The 26768-nt window shown below is 44.5% G+C and overlaps 1 long non-coding RNA gene across 3 annotated transcripts in view; it reads left to right on the forward strand.

Annotated features, from left to right (window-relative positions):
- The first annotated feature begins 22322 nt into the window (after nt 1-22322).
- Nucleotides 22323-26768, forward strand: part of LOC136668950 (uncharacterized) — a 29229-nt gene continuing 24783 nt past the window's right edge. For 2 of the 3 annotated variants that reach the window (XR_010795552.1, XR_010795554.1), the window contains exons 1-2: nt 22323-22389; nt 22537-22614. This is a non-coding gene — a long non-coding RNA (uncharacterized lncRNA). The remainder of the gene's footprint in view (nt 22390-22536; nt 22615-26768) is intronic. The other variant, XR_010795553.1, reaches the window with a different exon arrangement.

A 26768-nucleotide genomic window follows, 5' to 3' on the forward strand; every position in this document is an offset into this window, starting at 1 on the left:
CGCAACACCCCAATGTGTCCTCCAGTCTTGAGACTCGTTATTTCAGTTCCCCTGTTGAGCAGGAAATGACTCATTGGCTTTGTGCTCTAGCCGGGCCCTTATGAACATGTCTGTGGCGACTCCTCATTCTGCAGAACTTATATAAGTGCCACTGCGGTAGAGAGCTGGGTGCTGTAGCTGTTATTAGTCATTCCCAGGGCCATAGCCATTGTCCCACAGGCCTCGCCGGGCATGTCATTCTATTCTGCTTTTTTTTCCCCCGGCAAACGTCTGGCAGCCTGTCCGGGGAGTCAGGCTTATATCTGTCACAGCACGTCCCACAGCTGATGTAATGTGGAATGATCCGTAATCTTCCTGCCTTCCATGAAGCCTCGCTGCCATTTGATAATTAATCTCCGATGGCATGAGGAGCACTGTGTTTTAGGAAGCCGCAGCGGTTTTGACAGATGTCACGGAGTGCCACGACCTTTCTGTGGGTTGCTGCCTAGTGGTAATGGAGAGTTTACCATCAGGACTGTCAATCATATCAATCTCGTTCCTGCTGGGTGATCTGTGTTTGTTGTCACTGAGGTGATGAGTCATGTTTACGTTTTGCCTTTCAGATAATCACAGTTACATCCACTTTTTGTGCAATGGTAACACCTTTCATTCATTCATTCGTTCATTTTCTGTAACCACTTAACTCTGGGTCCAGAGCCTAGCCAGAATAACTGGGAACAAGGTAGAAACCAGTCAGTCATTGGGCATTACTAGTATGACCAGACGTCCTCTTTTACCCGGACATGTCCTCTTTTTTAGACTTAAAAAAAGGTCCGGGTGGAATTTCTCAAACGTCCGGGATTTTATTTTTCTAGAGCTTACATAGAACTTCGAGAAGTTTCGTTCACAAATTAGTCCCGCCCTCCCCTACTCTGATTGGTTTGCTTGAGTGAGAAGGGGGGGTGGTGAAGTAGCCTAAAATCTTCTGATTGGACGGTCTGACTGTAGAGCTACCGTTATTGGTCGATAACCTTCTCTGTAAACATTTAATTGGTCAGTCTGCACGTCAGTAGTCCTTGTTTACATCAGGCAAAGCTCATTTACCTACCCTCATCTCGAGCAGCTATGCCGAAACGTAAATGTAAGTTCCTGGATGAATTAAAAAAGAAATTCCCATGTTTTCCCATGTGTAACAAAGGTGTAAATGACCTAAAAGCACACATAGGTTCAGCTAAGAACCCCCCCACTCCCTGACTGTGTAGGCATTATACACTCACCTATGAACACTTTTGCACAGGCAATCCACTTACTAACATGGACTACGGGAGGAAAACAGCATCTGGAGGAAACCCACACAGACAGAGGGAGAACACACCAAACTCCTCACTGACAGTGTCTGGAGCTGTGTAAACTGGTAATGGTTTAATGGTACCAGTGAGTGTGTATTCTCTGAAAAAAGTCAATAAAAAAGCTCATAAAGGTAATGAAATTGTACTTAAGCGTACTTGTAGCATGAATATAGCAATGATTACATTCTGAATAATGACCTAGTCCTAAGAACACACTGACATTCAGAGGGGAATGTTATTCCATTAATCCGTTTTAATTTTGCTGATCACAGACTATTGTTTAAAAATGCCTTTTTCTTTTTCATCAATAGATAAATAGTTATTAATATTAATAGCTATAAGAGTTCCTTATACGACCATGCGGCCAACTTTTAAATATCACACAATTTCACAGGGTTATGAATGTGAAGCACTGGATCTACTTGTAAAATCAAATGAGCTTGTACCAGTTTTCAGCCGAGTGGCTAATGTCTTTTCTAGACATCTATGATCACTTTCCAGAAAAAAAGAAAAGTGGACAGCAGACTTGTGAATCACAGTAATACCTGGGTCATCTTAACTGACCAGTTACAGCAAATGAGCTTGTGATTTGTGTTTTATCGACGTGAGACAAGTGTCTGTGGTATTTTCTGAAAGCTTTCCCTATTTAGCTCCTAATTGGATGAAGGCTCACCAGTGTCAGCTCACATTGTACTGGCAGGGCTTTAATATGAGTTTGGGTTACAGAGTACTTTTTATAGGCCAGTCGGTCATCAGAACTGTCTTAGGACAAAATAAGAGATTCTAAATATAGAATGGCTGTGTTGTATATGCTTTTATTCTATATTTTATATGTCCATTCTGTAAAATAGTAAAACAGCAAGTAAAACAGATCTGTTCAGTTCAGCTAAACACAGTATTAGTTATTTAGTCTTCACCTACAAATAAGAATCTGGATTTTTCAGACGTGTGCAGCTGAGACTGCGAATAAAGGATTTTAATGAAAAAGGCAAAATACAAAAAAAAAAAAGCCAAAACAGGATCAGAAAAAAGATCAAGGGCAAAAAGTAAAACCAAGAAATAATCAGGAATATAAGGGGAAAAAGGCTCAGAAATAGAATCATAAATAGACTCAATACTTTGCAAAGAGCTCATGCAAACAAACAAGTATTTATACAGAGGTATTCAGGTGGTGATGATTAGAATTCAGGAGAACTAGGGCGCTGATAGGCTGAAGGCTGAAACTCCTGGGTCAAGTGATCTCCCAGGGTGTTCTGGGAAATGGAGTCTCTGGAGACAGGTTTAAGGGAGGCGTAACAACACCAGATCGTAGGGTGCTAAAAGTAGAATTACAGGACTTTTAATATGTAAACCATTCAAAGTGATGGTTCTGATGAGGGTCCATTAAATAAATGACCTCAAATTTAACTAAAGTTTTGTTATTTAACTTCATAGTCACTACCCAGCTACTGGAGAATATGCTCAATACCAAATATTTAAATATTTTTGTTTGTGAAGTGGGTGGCACAGTCACACAGCTCCAGGGATCTGGAGGTTGTGGCTTTGATTCCCGCTCCAGGTGACTGTCTGTGAGGTGTGTTCTCTCTGTGTCTGCGTAGGTTTCCTCCAGGTGACTGTCTATGAAGAGTGTGGTGTGTTTTCCCTGTGTCTGTGTGGGTTTCCTCCGGGTGGCTGTCTGTGAGGAGTGTGGGGTGTTCTCCCTGTGTCTGCGTGGGTTTCCTCCGGGTGACTGTCTGTGAGGAGTGTGGTGTGTTCTCCCTGTGTCTGTGTGGGTTTCCTCCAGGTGACTGTCTGTGAGGTGTGTTCTCTCTGTGTCTGCGTAGGTTTCCTCCAGGTGACTGTCTATGAAGAGTGTGGTGTGTTTTCCCTGTGTCTGTGTGGGTTTCCTCCGGGTGGCTGTCTGTGAGGAGTGTGGTGTGTTCTCCCTGTGTCTGTGTGGGTTTCCTCCGGGTGACTGTCTGTGAGGAGTGTGGTGTGTTCTGCCTGTGTCTGTGTGGGTTTCCTCCGGGTGACTGTCTGTGAGGAGTGTGGTGTGTTCTCCCTGTGTCTGTGTGGGTTTCCTCCGGGTGACTGTCTGTGAGGAGTGTGGTGTGTTCTCCCTGTGTTTGTGTGGGTTTCCTCCGGGTGACTGTCTGTGAGGAGTGTGGTGTGTTCTCCCTGTGTCTACGTGGGTTTCCTCTGGGTGACTGTCTGTGAGGAGTGTGTTTAGTGTGTTCTTCCTGTGTCTGCGTGGGTTTCCTCTGGGTGACTGTCTGTGAGGAGTGTGGTGTGTTCTCTCTGTGTCTGCGTGGGTTTCCTCCGGGTGACTGTCTGTGAGGAGTGTGGTGTGTTCTCTCTGTGTCTGCATGGGTTTCCTCCGGGTGACTGTCTGTGAGGAGTGTGGTGTGTTCTCTCTGTGTCTGCGTGTGTTTCCTCTGGGTGACTGTCTGTGAGGAGTGTGGTGTGTTCTCTCTGTGTCTGCGTGGGTTTCCTCCGGGTGACTGTCTGTGAGGAGTGTGGTGTGTTGTCTCTGTGTCTGCGTGGGTTTCCTCCGGGTGACTGTCTGTGAGGAGTGTGGTGTGTTCTCTCTGTGTCTGCGTGGGTTTCCTCCGGGTGACTGTCTGTGAGGAGTGTGGTGTGTTCTCCCTGTGTTTGTGTGGGTTTCCTCCGGGTGACTGTCTGTGAGGAGTGTGGTGTGTTCTCTCTGTGTCTGCGTGGGTTTCCTCCGGGTGACTGTCTGTGAGGAGTGTGGTGTGTTCTCCCTGTGTTTGTATGGGTTTCCTCCGGGTGACTGTCTGTGAGGAGTGTGGTGTGTTCTCCCTGTGTCTGAGTGGGTTTCCTCCGGGTGACTGTCTGTGAGGAGTGTGGTGTGTTCTCCCTGTGTCTGCGTGGGTTTCCTCTGGGTGACTGTCTGTGAGGAGTGTGGTGTGTTCTCTCTGTGTCTGCGTGGGTTTCCTCCGGGTGACTGTCTGTGAGGAGTGTGGTGTGTACTCTCTGTGTCTGCGTGGGTTTCCTCCGGGTGACTGTCTGTGAGGAGTGTGGTGTGTTCTCCCTGTGTTTGTGTGGGTTTCCTCCGGGTGACTGTCTGTGAGAAGTGTGGTGTGTTCTCCCTGTGTCTGAGTGGGTTTCCTCCGGGTGACTGTCTGTGAGGAGTATGTTTAGTGTTTTCTTCCTGTGTCTGCGTGGGTTTCCTCTGGATGACTGTCTGTGAGGAGTGTGGTGTGTTCTCTTTGTGTCTGTGTGGGTTTCCTCCGGGTGACTGTCTGTGAGGAGTGTGGTGTGTTCTCCCTGTGTCTGCGTGGGTTTCCTCTGGGTGACTGTCTGTGAGGAGTGTGGTGTATTCTCTTTGTGTCTGCGTGGGTTTCCTCCGGGTGACTGTCTGTGAGGAGTGTGGTGTGTTCTCTCTGTGTCTGCGTGGGTTTCCTCCGGGTCACTGTCTGTGAGGACTGTGGTGTGTTCTCTCTGTGTTTGAGTGGCTTTCCTCCGGGTGACTGTCTGTGAGGAGTGTGGTGTGTTCTCCCTGTGTCTGCGTGGGTTTCCTCCGGGTGACTGTCTGTGAGGAGTGTGGTGTGTTCTCTCTGTGTTTGAGTGGGTTTCCTCCGGGTGACTGTCTGTGAGGAGTGTGGTGTGTTCTCTCTGTGTCTGAGTGGGTTTCCTCCGGGTGACTTCTCAATCTTCTGTTTATCATTTTTGGGGAGAGAGAAAAATGTCAAAAACAAAACATTTATTTGAATATCTGAAACTGCTGCATTGCAAAAAGTATTGTTCACTCGTTAAAGAAACATTTGTTCATTTGTTAAAAAAAAAAAACATGTCAAAGCAACTGGTACAATGCATGAAATTGACAAAACAAATAGACAAACAAAAAACCCTGCCTTGGTAATTGGCTGTCTATTTATTCTGTCTCATTTCTTTCCAATCCTCAACTGATAGCTGGGAAACAAGCATGAAAAGCCTTGCTGCTATTTTGTCTCTGTGAAATGGTGTTATTATTAAAATGCCTGCTTTATCATTTGGATGCTGTGGACACTGTAGCGGTGTTTGTGCTGTGTTCTCATGACTAACACCAGGGAGAAGGAAGCTGAGTCAATGAGTTCAAGCTGGTGTAACATAAAGAGAGAAATATATCTATAACTCTACCCCTTTCACCTTCATGCAAATCTCTGAGCAGTTAGCTTTTACTGCTGCAGTCAATCTGGGCTCCAGGGAGCAGTTTATTATTTCTTGCATATGCATGTGTGTGTGCCAGCTAGCAAGTGAAGACATAGCGAGGATGAAAACTCCCACCTGGCCAACTGTAGCTCAGCTATAACTTTCTCTTTTTATAGAGAAAGTGATTTTATTTTTACATTTAGTAGATGACTTTAAATGCATTTAACAGTAAACTATGGGTTACAACAATGGGTTAATTCACTGTTTCACAGTCTTGTCTAACCCTAACCCAATGCAAAGTTTTCTTTGGATAAGAGTAACTAAACCCACTAGCTTTAGCATATTCTACCCCTGAAAACCTCGACCTGTTCAGCTCTGAAAAATGTGAACAGACCTGTCGAGAGAGCAAGGGTCCTGCTGTGCTGTTTGCAGCAAAGAGAAAAATTAGGCACAGTCGATTGTGGCAAAAGAAACACAAGAGGACGAACATGGCACAAGAAGAGCATCATCAGAGGCCGGGAACATGAATTTGAATATTGTGATATACCATTATGCTTGGGTACTGAGCAGTTGTACACTCTTTTTTGATGTCAAGATATTCTCAACCTTCTTACATATTTTACCTCTCATTGCTCACTAGCAGCTCAACACACAGTCACTAAACTTAAGGCACAGGAAGCTAACAGAGTTCCACTTCAGCTAATCCACTTGGGTACAATTGTGGGCAAAATCTAGTTAAACAGAGTCTACCTATTTCAGGTGTAGACATGTAGGCAATTGTAGAATCAAGTTACCTGGTTAGTTCTCAGCGGTTCTAATTATCAGTGTAAGACTGAACATTGTTTATCCTCCAGTACCTCAGTCAGCTAACACAGGAAGTAGTTAATATGCCAGGTAATTACACAATTAAGTTCCCACGTTCAAGGGAAATGGTTGATCGATTTCATGGGGTGAGTTTTAATTTACATGAAGAATACTTCAGAAGAAAAGAAAAAGAAATATAAAGCTGTAACGTTTGCCTTAGCAAGTGAAATCCGCACTGGGCCCCTGTAGCTCCTAGCATGCATCTGATTTATGTAAAGTATGAGTGTATGTGTGTATCTGTGTAAGTGTGTAGGTATGTATGACACACAGTTCTTTTCTCTCCAGTAAAATCACCCCATAACTCAAAAGAATAGGGTCAGCAGCTGGCCTCTCGCAGCCATAGACGTGTGACCATCCGCCATGTAGGGAATGAGCTCGATCATGATTGATCATCGCTCATGTCACTGTAATGGAAGTGAACGGGCTAGCCGACTATGTCACAAACCGTCTACAGATGGCTTCTCTCTCTCTCTGTCTCTCTCCGACTGTCTCTGTTTGTCCTTTCTTTTTACGTTTTGAAGCTTACTCAAAATTCCGTTACGCAACAACAAAACCCTTCCTTGCCGTGTCATGTAGCTTTATCATTATGTTAATAACCTGGCAAGGAACAGCTGCTGCTGATGATATCAGTCCAAATTCCTTTTTTAAACATCTGTATATTCCAAGGTCAGACACTTTTATTATGTAATTACTATTCTCTAATTCATGATGTTTGCTGAAAACAATTCGGCACACAGTGCTCTGGTATGCAGTTCAATTTGTCCAATACAAATAAAGACACTGCTTATACTACTTATAAGACACACACACACACACAAACACACACTTTATGATGTGTACAGCTGCACATAAGGGCTGAGGTCACTTGAAAAGCTGCTGTTCACCTGTTAAATGATGGCAGGGTTATGTTGTATTTCACAAAACCCAGCGAATAGAAGAGTGATGTCACATCCTGTTTTTAGCATATGGTTCAAGTCAATATGTGGCATGCTCAGACTGATATAAACAATTGTAAATCAAATATTATTCTAGTCCATTTATGTCTGAAGCTATTACTCCTGCTTTGCTATAATTTTGAAATCTAATATGATTACTAAAATCTGATTACATATAATAACATCATGAGTTATGTACTAGATTGCATTTAAACACAATTTATCTCTTGTAGATTGACCAGCAGCTAAACTGACCCCTCCATACTTCATGTACTGTTTTTACGGCAGCTGCCACAAGGCTGTTTTAGTAAACTGACTCCTAAGCACTACTCCTCTTTAAGCACTGTTGCAGTGAAGAGCACAAGTTTGATATCACTCATCCATGGCTACGTATCCAAGAGAGCACAAATGTCTCTGCTTCTTTTGTGGGTGGGTAGGATTGTCGTCCCTCTTACCTGATCGCTTATCAGGGGGCCAATCGTTTAAAGTGTCTGTCAACATAGCGCACACACACACACACACACATATATATATATATATATATATATATATATATATATATATATATTTATATATTTATATATATATATAAATTATTAATTAATTAATTAATTAATTAATTATCTGTAATAAATAATGAATAATAAATTATTCATTCATTAATTAATTATCACTGGGCGCAAGACGGGAATACACCCTGGAGGGGGCGCCAGTCCTTCACAGGGCAACACACACACTCACACATTCACTCACACACTCACACCTATGGACACCTCTGAGTCGCCAATCCACCTACCAACATGTGTTTTTGGACTGTGAGAGGAAAGCGGAGCACCCGGAGGAAACCCACACAGACACAGAGAGAACACACCACACTCCTCACAGACAGTCACCCGGAGGAAACCCACGCAGACACAGGGAGAACACACCACACTCCTCACAGACAGTCACCCGGAGGAAACCCACACAGACACAGGGAGAACACATCACACTCCTCACAGACAGTCACCCTGAGGAAACCCACACAGACACAGGGAGAACACACCACACTCCTCACAGACAGTCACCTGGAGGAAACCCACGCAGACACAGGGAGAACACACCACACTCCTCACAGACAGTCACCCGGAGGAAACCCACGCAGACACAGGGAGAACACACCACACTCCTCACAGACAGTCACCCGGAGGAAACCCACGCAGACACAGGGAGAACACACCACACTCCTCACAGGCAGTCACCCAGAGGAAACCCACACAGACACAGGGAGAACACACCACACTCCTCACAGACAGTCACCCGGAGGAAACCCACGCAGACACAGGGAGAACACACCACACTCCTCACAGACAGTCACCTGGAGGAAACCCGGTGCGTGTAATTTTTACCAACAAATTTGACCAACCTAGCGACTGTATCTAGGAAAGAAAAGCAACTGTGGATGGAGCATCCTATATCATCTGTAATGAATTTGTAGCTCATATTTTTCCCTTTTGTCACAGTGTTGGTGAGTGGCAATAACCCCACTCTGCTACACTATCCCTGCCCTTGTCCTGACCGATTTTACTCTGGGAATATTCAAGGTCTTCGCTAAGTGGCGACAGCAGCAGTGATTAGTGTTACTGCAGGTCAAGGTGGCGTGCAATGGGGCAGATGGAGTAGATGTAACGGTAAAAGGCCTGATGGCAGAGCGCCAGTTGTTAAGATGAAGGCTCTGGTTCCAGCTGGAAGACTGAGAATAGCTCTCCTGCCTCGCTGCCTCCATTCACAAGGTTTCTGGAGTCGCCTAATGAGGCTAGCCGCCGGAGACGTCCAGCAGAAAAACAAACAAATCTGCACTTCCCACTCAGTGCCGCCTTCGAATAAAGCCTTGAGGATCCACAGCTGGATTTCTGGCCTTTTGAATTTGCAGAGAGTTGGAGCAAAGTCACTGAACCATACTTTAGCCACTGTGTGTGTTCACAGGTTCCTGCTGGGCATTAACACATTGATTAGACGTGGGGTTTTGTTTGTTTGGGGTTCTGTGGCATTTCTCCACATGCATGTCACTGTTCATTCACTGCTGATTCATGTTGGCATGGTGCACATATAGAAACTGATGTGAAAATAAACACCATGGCTGCTGTAATGCTCTGGCTATTACAGTGATTACAAGATGAGCACAGTACAGTAATCCCATTAATTTATACTCTCTTCCTTCTTTACACACATTTCTGTTATTAGCGCAGCTCAAACTGTCTAAAGAGGACGTATTATGAAAAAAAATCACTTGTTCAGTGGCCGAATGCATTTATTTGGGCATTTGGAGCTCCCACCATCCGACAAAATGTGAAATTAAACAACCTTTTTTCTTATCCATGTAGAGATATGATTAAATACGGAGACAATGATAAAGTAGAAGTATGAAAATGACTAAAAACCAGAGCTTCTGCTCCTCGCTCCTGGTCTCTGGCACTGAACTGATGTGTGGCTCATTCGCATTTAAAGGAACAGGGCTGGGAGAGTCATTAAGTCTCAGAACTGTGTTCACTTGTGGACCCTGAACAGGATAAAGCGGTTGCAGAATGGGAATGAATAAATGATTGAATGAAGTACACAGGTTTTGAATAAATGCTCGATTTCTGAATAATTATCTCATCTTTTCTAGTTACATGTTGGCTGTGCCATGACTGAGTATCTGCCTAAAAGTGGGACTTGGCAATTGAATGGTTTCCCGAAAGCTGTTTGCCAGTTTAATCACAGCCCTCAGGATGTACTTACCTTGGAATGAAGCCTTGATAACAATATGACAGCAATCTCCTCCACTTTATAGAAAAGACAAAGAACGCTCTGCCAAAATCTGGCCAAATTGGGTCCCCCGGTGATAGGAAAGATTTACTTCATAAAAATGAACCCATTTCCACAAATTAACCATATGACTTCCTCACTGCCACTGAGTTTCCAGCCCACATCCAATAAATCTGGGAATGATTTCATGGCCTGAAAACGAGAAGCATTCACGACCGAGGGCTGCCAATGAAGACAGAAGCGTCCTGTCACTCTAAAATAGAACTGTTTTTCAGGATGATTGGCTCGTTGCCAGAACTTTCTAAATCTTCCGTGCCCTCAGAACTCCCCAGATTCTCACTCACAACTGAGCGGGAACCTACAGAGCCGTATCTGATTGAACTGGGAATCCTGTAGAGCTGAGAATATCAATAAAAATGACTAGGATATTTGTGTGTGTTATACTTTCAAATGTATGTTCAGCATGAATATTTGTCACTTGTAACTTACTGAAAGAATTGGAGATATTCAGAGGAAAACACAGACTGTGTTTATAAGTAGAAATTTGAGTAACATTTTGCGTAACTGTAATAAATGAATATGAAGGTAATAAAGGCTTTATTTAATATCCTTTATTTAGTACCCTTAATATAAAGTGTTACTAAAATGTTACTGATTGGAATTTGATAATCAGTGATTTCTGGCCAAAAAAAAAAAGACTCAAACTCATTGATTCAGAATGTACATCAAATGAACATTAATTTCTTTACTTACACCGCCAACAAACATTAATTCATTCATTCATTGTCTGTAACCGCTTATCTAGTTCAGGGTTGACAAGAATACAGGAGGTCCTCGGGTTACATCAGTCCTGAGTTACGATGTTTCGTGGTTACAATACATTTACTGTATAAAGCCTATTTTCGACGTAAGTGGTTTTGCGTTGTAACGTGAACTTCGTGTTTGGTGTGCGCGGCTGAAGAATACACGGTTACGCGGCTCGAGAGGAGGACGGCGTCACCCCAGTCGCATTGAACGGCATTTTAGCTCGCTGCTACATCGTCCTCTCTCACGTGTGCACGTGTCTGTTTGATTTTGTGAACTTTTTGCCCTTCATTATGGCTCCCAAGCGTAAGGCAGACCCTTCTGATGGCAGTGCATCGAAGAAGAGGAAAGCCATCACCATGTAAGTGAAACGTAAGGGGGAAACAACGACAATCATTGGCTGGTCGCTTGGACTTAGTCGTTCGACTGTCGCTACGATTATCAAGGATAAAGATCGCATCCTTGAACATGTGAAAGGATCTGCTCCTATGAAATCGACAGTGATAACCAAGCAGCGTAGTGGTCTTATTACTGAGAGGGAAAGATTATCAGTGCTTTGGTTGGAAGACCAAAATCAACGGCGTATCCCAGTGAGCCTTATGGTGATTCAGGAGAAGGCTAAAAGATTGTTTGATACGTTGAAAAAAAGAAAAGGGGGAGGGAAGTGAAAGTGAAGAGTTTGTGGCTCGTGTCAATTCCCATAATATTAAAGTGCAAGGTGAAGCTGCTAGTGGTGATGAGAAAAGCAGCAAGTGAGTTTCCTAAAGCATTGGCTTACAGTATGTTATTTACGTACAATATGTACGTATGTTCTGACTTACACCGAAAATCGGTTTATGACGCGACGTAGGAACGGATCAATTTCGTAAGTCGAGGACCCCCTGTATTGGAATCCTTTTTATAATAATCCGTATTACCGTATTATTTTTAATACAATAATAAGTTACACCTAGTAGATTTACATCAGACACTGATTAGTTTGACACTATAAGATGATGATAGATGTACTGTAGCTATAAGGCTAATAGCTTAATAACAAATAATAAAACATTTTACTCCAGTAATAATTAATTCATTCATTCATTCATTAGACATTCATTCTGGAGCCTACCTGGATGCGCAAGGCAGGGACTCTAATATCATCACAGCGTAAGCTAATATAGAAAGAAATTCTCAGTATGTTTGGAGGATTTCTACTAGTCTGTGTATATTATGAAATTTCCATAGAGTTGCCAGGTTAAATGACGAAAAACAACAAGCAATGCCTCACACTTGCTCACAGATACAAAGATATATGAAAAGATGACCTCACCTTTTGTTAATTCATGAGCGACTGTGCTGCTATTTGCATATTGTAAAGGTGTATTTATCGCTTGTTTGTACACGTTACATAAGGAAGTTAAGTAAGCGTGACTCGAAGGATCCATGACTATCGTTTTCCATCGTTTGACGTGTACTCTGATGAGTGGTGGAGTCTGGACTCTTGTGTCCAGACACTTTTGGCCTGTGTTTGTTTGGAGTGGAGTGTAAGTAAGCTTGGCACGGTCAGGGTTACTGAGTTACACAGTGTCTTGCCTCAGTGTCAGAACACAGGCTTGATTTTACAGTAGCACACCTGAAACCCTGCTGAAACACAACACACCCCACCAGTGGTCTCTCTCTCTCTCACACACACATACACACACACACACCCGGGCTCAGAACACAGAAATAATACAACACTGAAAAAAATGTATGTGGGACTATTATGTACACATGCAAAAATAAATGCAAAATATATAGTCTGTCTGACATCACTTCCGGGCAAGAGTACGCTGGTTTCCCTCTGATCAAGTTTTTCTTTTGTTTATTTACTAACACCGATCACCTGCTGGCCAGGGGAGCCTGTTTTGTTTTTTACTGCTGTTTTGCAGCTTCCTACCTGCTTTCGCTGCTGCTGTCGATAAGGATGTCGACAGAGGGAATCTGTCTCCAGCTACTGTGCACTAATACTGCTGCTAAAGTAAACCAAGGGATCTTGTCTCCAGCTAGCAGCTGCTAATACTTCTGCTAATGTCACCTGAAGGAGTCTAGCTGTGTCCCAATTGCACTAGTTTAGTGTTTGAGTATGTAGTGTGTAATATAGATAGTGGTTTCAAATTTGAGTATACTAAAAAAACACAGTGCACACTTAGAACCAGTCGATGTTTGAGTACGGAAGTGATGTCTGTGAGGAGTGTGGTGTGTTCTCCCTGTGTCTGTGTGGGTTTCCTCCGGGTGACTGTCTGTGAGGAGTGTGGTGTGTTCTCCCTCTGTCTGTGTGGGTTTCCTCCGGGTGACTGTCTGTGAGGAGTGTGGTGTGTTCTCCCTGTGTCTGCGTGGGTTTCCTCCGGGTGACTGTCTGTGAGGAGTGTGGTGTGTTCTCCCTGTGTCTGCGTGGGTTTCCTCCGGGTGACTGTCTGTGAGGAGTGTGGTGTGTTCTCTCTGTGCTTGTGTGGGTTTCCTCCGGGTGACTGTCTGTGAGGAGTGTGGTGTGTTCTCCCTGTGTCTGCGTGGGTTTCCTCCGGGTGACTGTCTGTGAGGAGTGTGGTGTGTTCTCCCTGTGTCTGCGTGGGTTTCCTCCGGGTGACTGTCTGTGAGGAGTGTGGTGTGTTCTCCCTGTGTCTGCGTGGGTTTCCTCCGGGTGACTGTCTGTGAGGAGTGTGGTGTGTTCTCCCTGTGTCTGCGTGGGTTTCCTCCGGGTGACTGTCTGTGAGGAGTGTGGTGTGTTCTCCCTGTGTCTGCGTGGGTTTCCTCCGGGTGACTGTCTGTGAGGAGTGTGGTGTGTTCTCCCTGTGTCTGCGTGGGTTTCCTCCGGGTGACTGTCTGTGAGGAGTGTGGTGTGTTCTCCCTGTGTCTGCGTGGGTTTCCTCCGGGTGACTGTCTGTGAGGAGTGTGGTGTGTTCTCCCTGTGTCTGCGTGGGTATCCTCCAGGTGATTGTCTGTGAGGAATGTGGTGTGTTCTCCCTGTTTCCGTGTGGGTTTCCTCCAGGTGACTGTCTGTGAGGAGTGTGGTGTGTTCTCCCTGTGTCTGCGTGGGTTTCCTCCAGGTTACTGTCTGTGAGGAGTGTGGTGTGTTCTCCCTGTGTCTGCGTGGGTTTCCTCCGGGTGACTGTCTGTGAGGAGCGTGGTGTGTTCTCTCTGTGTCTGTTTGGGTTTCCTCCGGGTGCTCCGGTTTCCTCCCACAGTCCAAAAACACACGCTGTATCTGTGTTTTGATCTTATGAGGGTTTGATTGTGAGTCTTTAGTGTCAGTGTATACTCAGAACGCAGATATAACATGTAACGTAGATGAATGCGCTTGTGAGTGTGTTTCTGTGTGTGTGTTCCTTTTGCATACATTCACACACAAGTTTGCACATTCAGACAGCAGATGATCTTGACTTTGGAGCATTCATTTGCAGAGTCTGACTGAAGTCCAGGAGCAGTAATCAAAAGAAGCGCAGCCTCAATCACTCCAGACATAATAAAGTTTGATTCACGACCATTAAACACATCTATCCAAATCAAAGCAGCCACCGCCAGACATCACAACACACACTGTTGCCATGGTGACAGGGATGGAAAGCTCTGAACGTGATGAAGGCATCCTGTGGAGTGAGTGCGTGTGTGTGAGTGTGTGTGTGCGCGCATGTCTCATGGGAAGTCTCAGTGAATGGAATTAGGACATGGCGAGTGGGTAACTTGGTTTTGTTGAGTGTGCAGATCTTGAAATTCCGCACATGCAAAGCCATGGCTCCTGCTGATTAATGAAGCACTTCTCCAGGAACCAGCAGATACATCACCCACCCGCTGAAATATTACCCCCAGGTCCGGGGGACAACCATACGTTATATTAAACCAAAAAAATTATGTAGGTCGGCAGATACAAATGATATGAATTTGGCTTCTTATAGACAGCATCCTGGCTTTCCTCCTTTTCTCACTTTTTCTTCTACACCTGCTTCTTCTTCTCATACTTCTCCCTCTTCTACCACTCATCCTCATTCTTTGTCTTTTTCTTCTACCTCTCCTCCTCATCTTTCCTCTACTCATTATTCCTCTTCTCATCCTTCTCCTTACTCTTCATCTTCTTCTGCCTCTTCTCCTCATGCTCCATCACCTCATCCTTCCTCTTCTTCTTTCTCTCATTATTGTTCTCCCTCTTCTCCTCCTGCTCCTTTTCTCCTCACACCTCGTCATCTTCTTCTCATTTTTCATCTTCTTCCTCTTCTCTTCCTGCACCTTCTTCTCACCCTTTTATCTTCCTCTTCTCCTCCTCCTCCTTACTCTTTATGTTCTTCTTCCTCTTTCCCTTCACCTCATCCATGTTCTTTCTTTTCTTGTTATTTTTCTACTTCTTTCCTCCTGCTCTTTTTTCTCATCATTCTTCTCCTTCTACGCTTCTTCTTTTTTTCTTCTTCTACATCTTTCATGAGTTTCCCTGGTGTTGACCATAAACGATCACGTTCATTTAAATGCACACAACACCAATAAGGGTCCTGGGGTGAGTGCTGTATTCTGACCTCTGTAACATGATTACAACAGGAAGTTGCTCCGGGAAAAGTACGATGGAGGGCCACAGCGTTGGAAAAAAAAAACAAGATTCCGAGAATAAAGTCTAGATGTTTTAGTTGTAGATTCTGAGAAAAAATCTCTAAATAATTCCAAGAATAACCTCAGTGTCACTCCCTGGTCGTGTCCTGTTACTGTATTCCCCATGTGCTCTTGCACATGGTTCTGTCTATTATGCTTCCTGTCTCCGCCCTAGTCCCGCCTCCCCGTCAGTGTCTCCATCTGTGTGTCCTTTGTTATCCTGCCCCCTCGTTATCTGTCTCGGGTGTCCTTGTTTTAGCTCTTGTTTTTGTGTCCTGTTTAGCTCTCTCTGTCTAGGTTTCTCTGTCCAGTTCCCTGTCTGTTTAGCTCTCTCTGTCTAGGTCTTTCTTTGTCTAAGTGTCCTGTCGTGTTATCCAAGTCTGTCTCTGTTTGTCTATTGTTTAAATAAGTTACTGTGTTATAGCGTGTGCGTCTGACTCCGTCAGTCCGCCCGGTCCTGACACTCTTTTTACTAATTGAGTAAAAAAAGGTCTGTAAAATTCCAAGAATATAATCAGAATATTTAGAGACACAGTTTGGGTTATAGGGCGGCACGGTGGTGCAGCAGGTAGTGTTGCAGTCACACAGCTCCATGGACCTGGAGGTTGTGGGTTCAATTCCCGCTCCGGGTGACTGTCTGTGAGGAGTGTGGTGTGTTCTCCCCGTGTCTGTGTGGGTTTCCTCAGGGTGACTGTCTGTGAGGAGTGTGGTGTGTTCTCCCCGTGTCTGTGTGGGTTTCCTCAGGGTGACTGTCTGTGAGGAGTGTGGTGTGTTCTCTCTGTGTCCGCGTGGGTTTCCTCCGGGTGACTGTCTGTGAGGAGTGTGGTGTGTTCTCCCTGTGTCTGTGTGGGTTTCCTCCTGGTGCTCCGGTTTCCTCCCACAGTCCATTAACACACGTTGGTAGGTTGATTGGCGACTCAATTGGTGTCCATGGGTGTGAGTGAATTTGTGAGTGTCTGTTTCCCTGTGAAGGTCTGGTGCCCCCTCCAGGGTGTGTTCCTGCCTTGCGCCCAATGATTCCAGGTAGGCTCTGGACCCACCGCGACCCTGAACTGGATAAGGGTTACAGATAATGAATGAATGTTTGGGTTATTATTTATTATAATATAATAAACAGACAGACACCTGGTCTGTGCACCATGAGTGAGTTGTGAAAGAAGCAGTCAGTGAAGTGAACAGAATTATTTATTAAACACATTCACACGACATGGCGACCCCCTCAGTGCAGCCCCTGACTGCGATGCATAAGGCTTTAGTTTATTGTATGAGTCCATGACCCGTAACGCGATGGAGCCTCGTGGGCACCGGAGTTCCTCTCGCTCTGGATCCATCATTTTCATGATCATTAATTGTATCATGTGAAACTACATGCTATGGGTTCGTGCACCGATTCGGGGTTTAAACACTAATCACACTGTGGTCCTGATGTGGAAATGAACTGAGTGTTTATTCCTGAAATGTATACCATAGCAGGACTTCAGCAACACACTGCATTCCACAATTACACTGTGTCTGCTCCATTATACGTGCAGCGAATTAGTCAGAGATTATTCTCTGAATTATTCCGAGGTTTTTCTCCAAGAATTCTCAAAGAATATTCCAAGAATCATGACTTTATTCTCAGATTTATTTATTTATTTATTTATTTTAAATGCCATGTCGTAGAAAAGTGATGTAAAATGGTTGTTTTTCTTTCTTGTATCATTTTAAGGGCTTTTGAACAGAAACGTAGTAGAAATCCAAACCAATTCTCTCACTCCCTCACTCACACACTCCTATAGGTTTAACAAAATGCTCCACGAGGGATCTGAGTGATTTATTACTCCACTTTAATGACAGTGTGTCCTTTTTATTACCTTGTTCCCTCACGACGGAGATTGAAGTGCTGCCTCCTGGTGGAAACTTTCTGATACAGCAGGGACATTTACCATCAAGATTAAACGTGTCCTAAGCGCTAACATCTGTGCTCCATGAGCTCCATCCCAGGATGTACCTTTAAAAAAAGAGACAGCTGAGTATTGCATTAGCAAAGGCATGAAATAAGCTCAGTAAGACCACAGTGTTCACGAGGCTGTATGAAGGGCAGCACATGACCCAAGCCTCTGTTTCTTCTTCCTCATCACCTCAGGTGACCCCCCCCCCCCACACACACACACACACACACACTCCTCTGAGAAACGTTTTTTTTTTCCCTTTATATGTCCCTTCATTGTCTTTGTGGTTGTTAAAAGTCCAATATTCTCTGTATATTTTAAACTTATTATAACTTTGGTTTTGGAAACATTAGGTTCTTTTGACTTCTCTCTTCATGAGTGTGTGAGTGAATGTGTGTGTGTCTGTGTTGCCCTGTGAAGGACTGGCGTCCCCTCCAGGGTGTATTCCCGCCTTGCGCCCGATGATCCCAGGTAGGCTCTGGACCTCCCGCGACCCTAAATTGGATAAGGGTTACAGATAATGGATGGACTTCTCTCTTCTTTATGGAAGTAGACGGTCTTATGTTACATCTCTTCAGATGTATACCGGTGTAATGCTTTGACAAGGGCTCTCAGTCTCTCTCTCTCTCTCTCTCTCTCTCTCTCTCTCTCTCTCTCTCTGCAGTGCAGTTACAGAGGTTTTTAGTAATGCTAGTTGCGTGCATTTCTCCTCGAGACATCAGTGCTCATGATCTAATAATCTGCTTCAGAGTGACATCATTCTGTTCAGAAGAGCTTTCACTCCTACACTTTCATCCCTTTTCTCTGACTCTGTCCTGTCACTCTGATTTTACCTACCACCCCCCCCACCACCACCACCACCACCACATACACACACACACAACACCACACACACTCTTGTCTGATTCAGCTTCTTTGTTGATTCTGACTCTCGAGGGGAGCAGGTCTTAAGTGATGTCTGGAGAGAAAAAAAACATGGGAGACAAAATTGTAAAGAAGAGAAGGGAAGTCTGAATTCTGCTCATCTTGGTTACATTATTGTCTGAGGAGTTATATATATATATATATATATAGGGCAGACACACTCACACAGTACATTCTGATAGGGTTTATTGTTGGGTAAATGCTTGGGACTCAATTGTTCCAATCCACTTCCTGCGAATGCTACAACAAAGCAGCAGTAAACAGCGTGTGTGTGTGTGCTGTTAATATGTTAATGCACAGACATAAACCAGTGGCCAATGATCATTCAAACTGTCCCAAGCGATCAATCCAGTCCCTCTCACATTGCACAACAGTCCTCTGCTATATCTTTGTTGAGCTGGAACAATGCTCAAGGCTCATGTTAATGCCAAAAGGTTCCTGCAACGTTACTTCATCCCACACAGCTCCTCCTCCACATGCAGCGGTGCGTGTTTGCCACGGATCAATAGAAGTCAGAAGGCATCTCTGCATACATTTCTGCAGCCAAACAGAAAATCAGTGACCACTCATAATGGGCTTCCACACACACACACACACACACACTGGGCACATCTGGAATATAAAGACATGGCAAAGACCAACACCAATGGTATTTCAAGGGTATTGTGTAATTGAGGATATTGTGTAGTGTGTGACCATGTAAATCTCTCTGCACAGTTATGGTACTGTATTGTTACATGTTCTTCAGCGCTTGTAGTGCTAGAAGTGTCAGTGAAGTAGGTCAGCGATGCCTGAAAACTTCAGGGCTTTAAGGTTGGACCAGCTCTTCAAAGTTCAGGGCCCCCACAGAGCAGGTATGATTCAGGAGATGGAACATGCTCAGTTGTGCAGTGACACTGACACTAGTAGTGTGTTGTGCTGGTACGAGTGGATCAGATACAGCAGTGCTGCAGGAGTGTTTAATGCCCTCAGTGTCACCAAACAAAAATATCCAGCCAGGACTAGAGGACGCCCAACACAAACAGTGCAGCACTAGATGAGCTACCGTCTCTGACTTTACATCTACAAGGTGGACCAACGAGGGAGGAGTATCTCACAGAGTGGACAGTGTTTGAACACAGGGTTTAAAAACTCCAGCAGCCACTGCTGTGTCTGATCCACTCTGCACTAGCTCAACACACACTAACACACAGCTTTACTCGTCTTCACCTTTAAACAAAAAAAGGTTAAATTGTTTATGAAAGATGGCAGTCCGTGATGAAGTGGTTGACAGTGGAAGCGAAAGATACACGGACTGATTGTAAATACACAGAGTCTGTTTACAGATTTTCTGTCACATGAGTCATGACACCAGAGCTCATGTCAATCATTAGTTCAGAGTCCCACTTGGGAGCTGAAGATAAAGAAGCCCTTGAAGCTCAGAAGCTCTTGAAGCTTAGGACAACTACAGGCAGAGGATTTAAAGCCAGCTTAGGCCTGGCCAGAGGTCCAGAGTCTGAAGGCAGCATGATGTTGAAGTTGGTGACCTTCAAACTAAAGCAGCATAAAGTGGCACAGTCTTCCAAAGCAATATCTGCCAGGGTCTGTGTTCAATAAGATTCAGTTCTTTGAAAACCTTATATTGAAAGGGTACGTCCTATGCGCCTATCCTTAGTATTTGAAGAAATGTAGATTATCCAGCAGTGGGAACATACAGCTTGCTTCAAATGATGATGAAGACTATCAAAATAATTGTCATAAAAACAGTGTTTAGATAAAAATATGTAAATTGTCCCCACGTTTTCAAACAAATGATGCTACAGAAAAGGTTTAAGAATGTGGAACGGTTATAAACGGAACCAGACACGTGATTAGGATCTGGTTGGGCAGCTTTTCAACAGAAACAACTGTGCATTTGTACATTCATTCACCTTCTGTAACCACTTCATCCCAACTCTGTTTGCAGTGTGGCCAGAGCCTGATGGGAACACACCCTGGAAATGGGGCAAGCGCATTACAAAGTAACACATGCTCACCCAGTCACTCAAACAGTCAAACCCTCAAAAATCCAAGAGACAACAGCAGCCAGCAAACAAACACAGAATCAAAGGTAGGCCTGACCTGTCACACAAAATCTCCTTGTATATCCAGCCAAGAAAATATCTTCCGCAGTGTTTCAAAGCCTTAGAAGTCTCTAAAGGAGCATAAGAAATTAGAAGGGAAATCTGCAGATATATGAAGCCTAGCCCCACATCATATCATATATCATCATGTCACTTATCATACATCATTGAAGGCGTAAGGTAAAGGCCATCACAAGCTCTATGAGATACCTTTGCCCTTCAAGAAATGTCACTATGCCTTGTAATAAACAGCTTGTCATGACCAGGACAGATTTGTGACGCTGTCTTGCCAGGTGTCTAGATTTAATAGGAGATGAGGGAGGCCATTAGAAACTAAGGTCCATATGAAGACACTCAGGTACGAATTACAGATTTCTGTGTACTAAAATAATACAACAGTCTTTTCATTCATTCATTCATTCACTCGTCTGTAACCGCTAATCCAGTTCAGGGTCACGGTGGGTCCAGAGCCTACCTGGAATCATTGGGCGCGAGAATACACCATGGAGGGGTCACCAGTCCTTCACAGGGCAACACACACACACTCACACATTCACACCTACGGACACTTGAGTCGCCAATCCACCTACCAACGTGTGTTTTTGGACTGTGGGATGAAATTGGAGCACCCGGAGGAAACCCACGTGGACACTGGGAGAACACACCACACTCTTCACAGACAGTCACCGGGAGGAAACCCATGTGGACACTGGGAGAACACACCACACTCCTCACAGACAGTCACCGGGAGGAAACCCACGCGGACACTGGGAGAACACACCACACTCTTCACAGACAGTCACCGGGAGGAAACCCATGTGGACACTGGGAGAACACACCACACTCCTCACAGACAGTCACCGGGAGGAAACCCACGCGGACACTGGGAGAACACACCACACTCCTCACAGACAGTCACCCGGAGGAAACCCACGCAGACACAGAGAGAACACACCACACTCCTCACAGACATTCACCCGGAGGAAACCCACGCAGACACAGGGAGAACACACCACACTCCTCACAGACAGTCACCCGGAGGAAACCCACACAGACACAGGGAGAACACACCACACTCCTCACAGACATTCACCCGGAGGAAACCCACACAGACACAGGGAGAACACACCACACTCCTCACAGACAGTCACCCGGAGCGGGAATCAAACCCACAACCTCCAGGACCCTGGAGCTGTGTGACTGCGACACTAAACTGCTGCACCACTGTTCCAAGACCTGTTCACATAACTGAAATATCCCTTAATTTTACATGGCCAATAGCTACAGCTGTAAATATGGCCAATTATACACTGTGTACTGTAACAGGTTGACTGTGGGCAGCAGTAGCAGGAAGTTCACTCATGACAGACTTTCATGAAGCTCCGTCCAGCACAGCATTTATTTTAACTTTTTTTTTTTCAAATTATGTTTTAGAGATGCAAATATTTACAGTGCACATAAGTAAACAAACAAACAAGCGAGTGAGTTAACACAATAGAAAAGAAAAGTTTCCTAAATAGGCCTCTCAGAGAACCCAGCTGTATTACTGGACCTGGCCAAATAACCAACGTGTCTGGCCCTTACCAACTCCTACAGAAAAATTACCCCCCTTTAGCTCCATAGCCTCATCTTTATCAAGCCTAGCCCCTCCTCTAGGCTAATCCAACTAAAACAACTCAATTAACTCACTTTTCTAATATACAGATTATCCTGAAAACTTCACCCCAAATAATATCAAACTAACCCATAATAAACACTAAGACTAAACAGATTAATTACTTAGCAAAACACATGGCAAAACACTCAAACAACACTATAATACCCCCCCTGCCCCAGCTCCAAGAATGGTATGTCCCTCTCCAAAGGCGGGAAACTCCCCTATAACTGGGCTGGATGGTTCAGTTGCCTCTGTTTGAGAGTGTCCAAGGCTGCTACAAGTAAGTGTTTCCGGTGTGAAGAGAATGTAACAGATAAGATGCTTCTGCCGGCAAGTCTGTTCTCTACATTCCTCATGTATACCCCTAAGATCCATGACATGTTCCATCAGCCATTACATTAAAATGACCTTGTTTCTACACTCATTGTTTATCAGCTCCACTGACCATGAATGCACTTTATGTATCTACAATTACAGACTGTATTCCATCTGTCGCTCTGCATGCTTAGCCCTCTTTCACCCTGTTCTTCAGTGGTCAGACTCCCCACAGAGCAGGTAAGATTTGGGTGGTGGATAATTCTCAACACTGCAGTGACACTGAAGTTGTTGTGTGTTAGTGTGTGTGTTGCGGTGGTGTGAGTGGATCAGACACAGCAGTGCTGCTGGAGTTTTTAAATACTGTGTCCACTCACTGGCCACTGTTTTCACCTACCTTGTTGGTCCACCTTTTAGTTGTAATGTCAGAAACATTGTTGTTGTGTAATGTTACTGCACAGTTTGTGTTGGCCATCCTCTAATCCTTCAACAGTAGACACAGGAAGTTCACAGTCCACCAGTTTCACTGTGGTGCTCAAAAACTCCAGCAGCACTGCTGTGTCTGATCCACTCTACACCAGCCCAACACACACTAACACACCACCACCACGTCAGTGTCACTGCTGTGCTACACCTAATGTGGATGCACGGCTTGAATAAGGTCCTTCAAAATTGAATGAAATGGAAGGTTTCTGAGCAGCTGCACATGAGTTAACTACACAATGCTCAATGCAGATTGTTGTCTAAAGGAATGGAGATGGGTTTGGGACGATGGAGCATCATTTGATATCTTTGGAAAGAGATGGAATTGTGATCTAAAACTCAATTATTCAAATCAGATGTTGATTTCATTAATGCACCCATGGAAGAACACCATCAAATCCTCTCAGAAATGTTCTGACGTTAAGTATAAAGCCTTCTCAGAAGAGTGGAGTCAGTCACCGCAGCAAAGAGGAGACAGCTTCCCTATTAAGAGGAATTGTTGGTTGAGCACACGAACATTTGTCGATAAATCGAGGCATTGAAATAAGAAATGTGTAGAGAGGGATAACTAAGTCTTTCCCACTCATTCTGTTCCATGCAGAGCATTCCATGACCAGAAAACAGACTTCTTCTCTGGTCTCCAGTCCAGCTACAGTGAACTGGGGATGATTAATGAGGGAGGAGGGAACATGTGTGCAGAATCGGTTGATTATATTCCAATCCCTCCAACTGACATCTCTTTCCCGGTTTCATTCCCTGCTGGACCACATCCCTTCCTGCGACACTTACCCTAATCTGGGAATTTTGTCGGGGATTCTCTTGATTTTCCAGTGACTGAGAGAGAATTAACACCTCCATCTTCACTACTGCCTCTCAGATAAGAGGACTGACCTTCTTCCTAATGGTACATTTTCCAGAGTCAGCAGGTGCACAGCTACAGGGAATCTTCACTTCCTCTGGTTTAATTAGATTATTATTCCAGCACTCTTACCTTGGCTAATGACCGCATGTTAAAGAATCATCTGAGCCTGTCTCCTGCCTTCAAATCTTTGGAAATGTGCTTTATTATTATTATTATTAATAATAAGCAGCAGGATTGATTTTGCCGCATATTACTTAAATGAGCACTCTAGATTTCGGAAACATTTGTATGTTTTGATCAATTAAATCTGAGCCCCACTTTGGAGGGGTTTGGTGTGTTCTCCCTGTGTCCACGTGGGTTTCCTCCTGGTGCTCCGTTTTCCTCCTAATGTCCACGAAAGGCAGAGTAGGAGAATTGACTGCTCCAAAGAATCCGTAGGTGTTTCACCCTGCGAAACACTAGTGCTCTTTCCAGGGTGTATTCCCACCTTGCGCCCAATGATTCAGTGTAGGCTCCGGACCCACCGCGACCCTGAACTGGATAAGGGTTACAGATAATGACTGAATGGGTCTTTGGTGTTTATAAAGCACTAATATTATTCTGATTTTTTTTTTTTATCAGTGAGGAACAGCATGAAACTTCAAAACTCAAAACTTTCAGCATTTCACATTAGTTCATGTTGCTGCACGTATGTGATAGAAGGGGACAGATAAATGATGCTGAAGAAGTAAAATTCACACTGAAATCTCCATACCACTTAGCACCTCGCCGGGAGGTGATAAAAGCCTTTACAGGGACTTCATAACCACAGCTTTAAACTTTCATGAGTCATGAGTTTCTGAGTCAACCGTTTTCCGCCGAGGTTCTTCAGATGCTGCTGTTCTGTGTGAGCAATAAAGACCAGTTGAAATTTCAATTTTCTTCTTCCCTTCCTCTGTCCATGACTTATAACGAGAACATTTACCGTAACAAACCACAGGCACAGGATTCCTCACACGGCCAAGGGCTACTTGGACACCGCTCTAATGAGTGGACTCAGCTGCTTTAAGGTAGAGCCATTGTTGACACGGTTGTCCAGGGCTTGACGCATGTCTGTCAGGAGTTCTGTATGTTCTCTCTGTGTCTGTGTGGGTTTCCTCTCCAAAAATATATGTAAGTAGTTTGAATGAAAGTGGTGTGAGTGAATGAATGAGAGTGAGTGAGTTGGTCATGTGATGCCCTGTGCTGGAATGGCACCTAAAGCCATACAACATAGAAACATATATCGATGCACCTTAAGTGTATTATACAAGCTATTAAAGACTGTGAGGAAATCACCCCAGTGCCATTGTTTTGGGGTTTTTTAATCCCTGAGTACATAATATCTTCGAAATACTGCATTGTGTCTTTTTTGCTGAAAGCCTTCTTGGATAAAAGCAGATGTTGTCATCTGTATCTGATATTTCTGAGCGGGATGTCTTGTTAAGTATGAGCTGGATGGTTGAATATACAGTCAAACAGATGCAGTAGCTTCCATTTCTCTAGCCTTTCTATCTGTGTGTATGCGTGTGAAAGAGTGTATGTGTATGTTATTTATGTGTATTTCTGCAACCTTCTTTGACATTTCTGTCTAAATCACCCTGCCCACATGCCTCTACCTCAACAGTAATATGATTTTTTTTAAACGCATAATCTCTGAGCCCCGAACACAGGGCTGGGACCAGCTGGACGTGACCAGATGTTCGTGATTACTAAGAATACAAAATTATTCCGGATTCTGGCATCATTAGGAGGAGAGAGAGAGAGAGGGAGAGAGATTTAAGGTTTTTTTTTTTTGTTTGTTTGTTTGTTGTTTTTGGCCTGAGCACAGTAAATCAAACAGGAAAACCCTCCGTATTTTAGGCCTTTCATTTAATCACAGATGATTAGATGAAGTCAAAATGCTACCCCAACTGCTCTTACATAATAACAGATATTTAAAGAGAGAGACAGACAGATAGAGAGAGGGGGGGGGGGGGGGTTAGGGTGGTTAGGGTATATTTCAGATGATTGAGTTAAAAATGGGCTATTAGCAGTTATAGCTGAGTCTCTGAAGATAAATTCCAGTCTATGTATTGTCCCCACAATATACAGAAACAAACACTGACTTGAGACGGCTGTCTATTAGTATTTAAGGTTTCTAATTTATATTTCTTTTGTTTCCGATCATGGTGATGTCTTCTTCTCTTAAAGGGGACAAATACTGCTCCTTTTCCACAAATGAACACAGTTCTTGGGTCAAAATAAATACCACAATGACCAAACACCACAGCAGCTTTCTCCCTGTCTAAGCATGTGCTAGCCCTACATTATGTACATAAACTAAACAAGTGAAAATTATGAAATGATATAATATAAAATATAATTGATCTTGGGTGGTGCAGCAGGTAGTGTCGCAGTCACACAGCTCCAGGGGCCTGGAGGTTGTGGGTTCCATTCCCGCTCCGGGTGACTGTCTGTGAGGAGTGTGGTGTGTTCTCCCTGTGTCTGCGTGGGTTTCCTCCGGGTGACTGTCTGTGAGGAGTGTGGTGTGTTCTCCCTGTGTCTGCGTGGGTTTCCTCCGGGTGACTGTCTGTGAGGAGTGTGGTGTGTTCTCCCTGTGTCTGCGTGGGTTTCCTCCGGGTGACTGTCTGTGAGGAGTTTGGTGTGTTCTCCCTGTGTCTGCGTGGGTTTCCTCCGGGTGACTGTCTGTGAGGAGTGTGGTGTGTTCTCCCTGTGTCTGCGTGGGTTTCCTCCGGGTGACTGTCTGTGAGGAGTGTGGTGTGTTCTCCCTGTGTTTGCGTGGGTTTCCTCCGGGTGACTGTCTGTGAGGAGTGTGGTGTGTTCTCCCTGTGTCTGCGTGGGTTTCCTCCGGGTGACTGTCTGTGAGGAGTGTGGTGTGTTCTCCCTGTGTCTGCGTGGGTTTCCTCCGGGTGACTGTCTGTGAGGAGTGTGGTGTGTTCTCCCTGTGTCTGTGTGGGTTTTCTCCGGGTGACTGTCGGTGAGGAGTGTGGTGTGTTCTCCCTGTGTCTGCGTGGGTTTCCTCCGGGTG

Source organism: Hoplias malabaricus, chromosome 15 (genome assembly GCF_029633855.1).
Source record: "Hoplias malabaricus isolate fHopMal1 chromosome 15, fHopMal1.hap1, whole genome shotgun sequence".
Lineage (NCBI taxonomy): Eukaryota > Metazoa > Chordata > Actinopteri > Characiformes > Erythrinidae > Hoplias > Hoplias malabaricus.